Raw genomic sequence first — 7,279 nt, 5'->3', positions numbered from 1 at the left:
CTCATGTGTGTTTCTTGTAGACAACATATGATAGGATTTTGGTTTCTACTATACTCTGTTATTTGCTTCATTTTTATGGGTGAGTTCATCCCATTCACATTCAAAATTATGATGACCACCTGTGTATTCTCCCACATTTTGATTTCCTCCTAGTCCTGCCCTTTCTTCTTTTGCCATTTCCTTCTACACCAATGATTTGCATTTAATCAGTTCCCCTAATTCCCAACCTTATTTTAATTCCCTTTCTGCCCTCTCCCTTTTTTTGCCCTTCTTATTTTTAGTGTCTATTAAATTCCCTCCCTCCTTTCTTTCCTTCCCTTTTTTATACCCCTCACCTACCACCCCCCCCTTAATTTTTACCTCTCAGCTTCCCTATAGGGTAAGAAAGAATTTGATATCCCAATGGATCTAGGTGCTCTTCCCTCTTGGAATTGATTCCACTGAGAGTAAAGTTTGAGTATTACCTTTTAGCACTCTCTTCCGGTCTTTGTCATAATAATATTCTCCCCCCCCTTCCATTTGAATCTTTGTGTGGTATAGATTATCCTAATTTTCTTATTCCCTCAAGTTTCTTTTGATGCCATCTTCTATTCACTCCTTTTTTTGCATATCATATTAAACTACTTTGTATGCCAATCTCTACCTATGAATAATTCTACTATAATAGTGAATACAATTTTTGAGAGTTAAAAATAATTTGACTTTATTGAAGCCTTTAAAGAAAAAAAAATTCCCCCTCTCTTTCTTATTTACCTTTTCATGTTTCTATTAGTTTTTGTCTTTGATTTGATTTCTAGGCTTTTTTTTCCAGTTGGGAAATTCTGTCTTTTAAACTGTTATTATCTTTTCGAAATTTTTCTCACTTTTCTTCCCAGTTTTCTTCTATCTCTCTCATAATTTCAAATTTGAACTCTTCAATAGGTTGGGACCAATTTCCCTTTTTTTTTGGTGAGCTTTGGGTGTGTTTATTCGTTTTTCGTCTTCTGCTGTCTCCTCTTTAGTCTGGACTTTTTTGCATAAAAATTATTGAAGGTTATGGTTTTTTTCTTAGATTTTTGGTGGTTGTAGATTGTAGTTTTTGGGAGTTGGTGGTCATTGCCTTGTTCCTTCCCAGACCGAAGTCTATGTGAGGAAGTTGGGCAATCTTTGTATTGAGCTTCAGAGAGGTTTTTGCCCTGCGGCCATTTTCCAAGTCTGTATAGCAGCGTCTGCTGTGAGCAGCCTTGCACAGTCTCTCTGCCCAAACTCTGAATTCCTCAACGTCTTGGGGACCCAAGTCTAGCTGCTCTCAGAGGAAAATCTGTGGTGGTCTCACCCAGCCCCTGAGAACTTAGAGACTGCCCTGAAGAGGTCTTGTTGTTCTCAGGGGTAAACCTGTGGTGACCTCAGCTTTCCCCCTGCCCAAGAGGACCTATAGGTTGCCCTCCACTTACTCCAACTCTGGCACTATAGGTGGAGTAGTGGAGGGATGATTAGCTCACACCTTGGTGGGAGTTATTTCATCCCCTTTTAATGTGGAAATGCTCAAACTTTGCCTACCTTTCTTGCTGAGTCCTAGAGTGGGGCCCCTTCACTCATCTGACTTTGGTTTCATCCTTTTGAGCCACTGTATCTTGGTTTGATGGAGAGGAGATGATGAGTCCTGACTCTATGCTGGAGTCATCTTTACCAACTATGATTTTATTAAAGAAAAAAATTAATATTAATGAAAAGAATTCCACAAAATTGAAAGGCAGCCTATTCATTTAGTTTATTAAACTCCTAATATTAGGAAAGGTGTCTTTATCTGAAAATTAAAACTATGTGCTCATAATTTCTATTCATTTTCTCCTTTTTCTTCCTCTGGATCAAAACAGAATCAATATAACATTTTCATATAGGAACACTTGAAAATAACAATCTTAAATCCCAATAGGTTTTCTATTCTCCAAGATAAATATCACCTCTTAAAAGGGCTTTGATTTAAAGTTCCTCTCAATTCTGATTAGATGTTCTCCTCTAAACGTTCTCCAACCTTAGCAATTATCATACTAAAATTTAGTGCCAATAATTGTTAGAACATATGTAAGTTGCTTTTTTAAAAGAATGGAAAATATCAGGATTTCCATTGGTCCATTCCTGTCAACTCTTCTTCTAAATACTTCCTATAATAGTGTTCTTTATGGATGGTTATTAATACTATTTCTACAGATTATATATATTGACTTATAATGGAGCTAAGATGTTATAGTTTAAGTTCCCCATTTTACAAATGATAAAATTAAGAACTAAGTAGTTTAAAAAAAAAACTTCTCTGAGTTATCATAAGTCCAAAATTCCAGATCTGGAATTCATACACAGACCTTCTTTCCCCATATCTAATATTCTTTTGAGTTTCTTGTAGTATTTCATGATTGGTTCTCATTCACTTTAAAGTCCATTAAAACCTACATTTTCAAAATGAACTACTTTCTGTTCCCGGTTAAGATGGCGGCAGAGTAGAAGAAGCTGCTTAGTCTCTCCTAACCCACACATACAGGACTCCCCAAGAAGACACAAAAACAAATCCAGACGAATGAAGGGACCCCACAACAGAGCACAGCATTGAAGGTACATGGAATTGGGGCATTTCCATGCTATAAGGGGGTGAAATAGCTCTCACTAAAAAGCATGCTGAGCAACCCCTTCTCCCCCCACACCACCTACAGTGCCAAAGCCAGCTCAAAAGACTTAGAGTAAGTTTGGGGCACCCATTAAGTCATTGGAAGCTACTTAAGGTCACCAGGCCCTGCTCCTGAGTGCAGCAAGACTTAAGACCCCAAGAGTCTAAAGAACACTCAGACTTTGAACACAGACCCTGAGCTCAGGTGAGGTCACAGCTGTAGACACAGATTCTGAGAGTAGGCATGGACCGTGGGTGGGGACCCAGTGCAAAGGGGTGTATGACTATGGAAGCAGAGCCTGAGACTGTTAAAGGAGCTAAGGGCAGAGGAACAAGCAAGGTGACTACCAGGAGCCTTGACCCTGAGAACAACTAGACCTGAGACCTTAGGAGCCTAAAGATCACAGACAGACCCTGGGTGTGAGGATAAAGCTGAGAGGGTCCTGGGCTAACAATGGCAAGCCAGAATCAGGAACCTCAAAGTGGAAAGATCAAGAAGAAATCCTTAACCCTCGAACAACTTTTACACAGATAAAATCCAGACAACAGAGCAAACAGCAGAGAACAAACAAGTAATCATATCCAAACCTTCCCACAAAAATGAAAACTGGTCACAAGCTATTGACGAGTTCAAATCTGAGATTATGAAAATGATGATAGAGATCTGGAAAGAAAATAATAGTTTAAAGGCAGAATTTCCCAATTAGAAAGTGAGGCTCAGAAATCAAATGAATTGATAAGCAAATAGAAGGCCAGAAATGACCAGCTGGCATCCTTGAAGAATCAAACAGACCATATTCAAGAGGAAAACCAAAAGATTATAGCTGAAAACCGATCACTAAAGGCTAGAATTGGGCAATTAGAAAAAGATGCCCCCAAATCAAAAGAATTAATAAGCAAATTGGAGACCAAAATCAAACAGGTGGAAAACAGGATAAACAAAATCGAAAAGGAAAATCAAAAGAATATAGCAGAAAATCAGTCTCTAAAGACAAGAATTGGGCAAGTAGAAGCTAATGATCTCTCAAGACAACAAGAACAAATAAAGCAAAGTCAAAAGACTGATAAAATTGAAGGAAACATGAAATATCTCACTGAGAAATTGAAAGATCAAGAAAACATGTCTAGAAAAGATAATCTGAGAATCATTGCTCTTCCTGAAAAAGCAGAAATTAATAGACATTTGGACTCCATAATAAAAGAAATTAATGAGCAAAATTTCCCTGAAGTTCTACAACAAGAGGGCAATATAGACATTGAAAGCATCTATAGATCACCCTCTACACTTAACCCTGAAAAGAAAACCCCCAGGAATGTAATAGCCAAATTCAAGCGCTTCCAAGTAAAAGAAAAAAATTTTACAAGAAGTCAGAAAGAGACAATTCAGATATCAAGGAGCACCAATCAGGATCACACAGGATCTGGCAGCCTCCACAATACAAGACCTCAAGGCTTGGAATATGATATTCAGAAAGGCAAGAGAACTGGGTCTACAACCAAGGATCACCTACCCATCAAAACTGACTATATACTTCAAGGGGAAATTATGAGCATTCAACAAGATAGAAGATTTCCAAGTATTTGCATAGAAAAGACCAGGACTAAATGGAAAGTTCTATATCCAACCACAAAAATCAAGAGAAACATGAAAAGGTAAATAAGAAACAGAGGGGAAAGAAAGAAAACTCTTATTTTTTAAGTTTCTTCTTTAAGGGCTTCAATAAGATCTAATTTTTATATTCCTATATGAAGCAATGTTATGTGTAATTCTCTATAGTGAACTCTATTCATTATTATAGTATCCACTATTATAGTAATTATAAGAATTATTCACAGGGAGAGGTTGGAGTACTAAATAGTCTAAGATGATAAGGGGGTGGGTGGGAATGAGCGGGGTGAATAGTAGAGGACACCAAGAAAAACTTGATTGAATAAGAAAAATAGGATAATCTATTACACACAAAGAGGGCGTGGGAAGGGGAGGGGATGAATACTATTATAAGAAGGAGAAGAAGAGAGCATTAAGAGTTAAATGTAAACCTTACTCTCAGTGGAATTAACACTGAGAGGGAAGAGTAGATATATCCATTGTGATATAGAACTCTATATAACCCTACTGAGAAAGTCAGAAAGGATAAACCAAGGGGAGCAGAGGAGTGGGGAGGTCAATAAGGGAGAGAAGGAGAAGGGAGAGGGAATTCATTAGGCCTTAAAAATAAAAAGAGGGGAACAATAAGGGAGGATGTAGAAAAGGTAGTAAATCAAGGGAGGGGACAAGGGTTACTGGTTTAAAACAAATCATTGATTTAAAAGGTAATAGCCTAAGAAGAAGGGGTAGAACTAAGAGAGGATACCAAAATGCTGGGGAATACACAACTGACAATTATAACTCTGAATGTGAATGGGATGATTGATTATACTAAATTAAAAAGCTTTTGTACAAACAAAAACAATGCCACCAAAATCAGAAGGGAAACAAAAAATTGGGAAAAATCTTCATAACAAAAAACTCTGACAGGGGTCTAATTACTCAAATATAAAATGAGTTAAATCATTTGTATAAAATGTCAAGCCATTCCCCAATCAATAAATGGGCAAGGGGCATGAATAGGCAATTTTTAGATAAAGAAATCTAAAGTATCAATAAGCATACAAGAAAGTGCTCTAAATCTCTAATAATTAAAGAAATGCAAATCAAAACAACTCTGAGGTATCACCTTACACCCAGCAGATTAGCTAAAATGAATGTAGGAGAGAGTAATGAATGTTGGAGGGGATGTGGCTAAATTGGAACATTAATGCATTGCTGGTGGAGTTGTGAACTGATCCAACCATTCTGGATGGCAATTTGGAACTACACTCAAAGGACTATAAAAGATTGCCTACCCCTTGATCCAGCCATACCATTGTTAGGTCTGAAGAGATCATAGATAAATAGACTTGTACAAAAATATTTATAGCCATGATTTTTTTGGTGGCAAAAAACTGGAAAATGAGGGTATGCCCTTCTATTGGGGAATGGCTGAACAAACTGTGGTATATGCTGGTAATGGAATATTATTGCACTGAAAGGAATAATGAACTGGAGGAATTCCATGTGAACTGGAAAGACCTCCAGGAATTGCTGCAGAGTGAAAGGAGCAGAGCCAAAAGAACATTGTACATAGAGACGGATACACTGTAGTAAAATAGAATGTAATGGACTTCTGTACTAGCAGCAATGCAATTACCCAACACAATTCTGAAGGACTTACGGAAAAGAACCCTACCCACATTCAGAGGAAGAACTACAGGAGAGGAAACACAGAAGAAAAGCAACTGCTTGAACACATGGGTTGAGGTGGATATGATTGGGGATATAGACCTGAAACTACCACACCAATGCAACTATCAAAAATTTGGAAATAAGTCTTGATCGATGACACATGTTAAAACCAGGAGAAATGTGCATCAGCTATGGTGGAGGGGAAGAGGTCGGGGAGTGAAGGGGAAAATAAGAACATGAATCATGTAACCATGATAACTTTTCTAAAAAATAATATTTATTATAGAAAAAAAGAAGTCCCAAATAAAATTGAAATATGTTTTCTTAAAAAAAAAAGTACTACTTTCTAATCATATCTATGCCATGTTGAATGTACAATGTTGATTTTTGAACTAAAAATAAGACTTTTCGTATAATCCTCAATAAGTTTGATCTCAGATTCATTTTAATAGTCTATAATACTATTGGAAATTTTTGCTATCTGATTTAGTGCTATAATATGCCAGTAGCTCTTAGTGTCAGTTTGATATCATCTATAAATTAGCATGTCACCTATGTCTTCATCCACATAATTTATTTGAAAAAGAATGAAACATCACAGTTTCAAGTAAAGATATCTAATAATCCATGACCTTAGAAATTGACATTAAATTATTAATGGATCATTGGGTCCATTCATCCATTTAGTGCCAAATCCATCTAACACTACAATGATGTTACCCACATCTCTCCATCTAATGCTCAAATGTAGTATAAAATTTGTCACATCTTGTTAAAATCTTAGTGAACTAAGTAAATTTATTTAATTTAAATCTAATAAGCTTGGATAAAAAAATGGGGAATGTGACTCATATGGGATAACCCTCTTCCTTTTCTAGATATTTACTAAATGTCTCTTTACTACAGTTATTGAGAGTTTTAGCCAAGAGTTAGAATTAAGTTCATTCCACAATAGAGTTTGCAGATCCCACTCTGCCATTGTTTTACTCTTTAAAATAAATGTTGTACAGAGGACCTTTCATATTTTCTACCATTTATCAAAGCTCTCTGACAGTGCCGGAACTTATATCTTCTCATTTTTTCAGTACTGTGAGGTAGCTTTTCCAAACCAGAATAATCAGAGTCATGGATGCCTACGAGATGCACTCTGCTATCTTCTTTTATTTTGAATTTCATTTCTCCACAAAAAATTTTATACTCTATTTTCCAGATGAAATATTCTATTTTTAAAGAGAAATGAAACAAAATGAATCTGAAAATCTCCTTCTTTCCAGTGTCTTTTTTATCATCTTCTCATTCAGTCCTTTTGTTTTTCTTGAATTTATTTTGTCTTTTCCATTAGGTATTGATATAATTTTTAAAGTGTTTTTCCC

Source organism: Gracilinanus agilis, chromosome 1, assembly GCF_016433145.1.
Source record: "Gracilinanus agilis isolate LMUSP501 chromosome 1, AgileGrace, whole genome shotgun sequence".
Classification (NCBI taxonomy): Eukaryota; Metazoa; Chordata; class Mammalia; order Didelphimorphia; family Didelphidae; genus Gracilinanus; species Gracilinanus agilis.
This window is presented reverse-complemented; position numbering follows the sequence as displayed.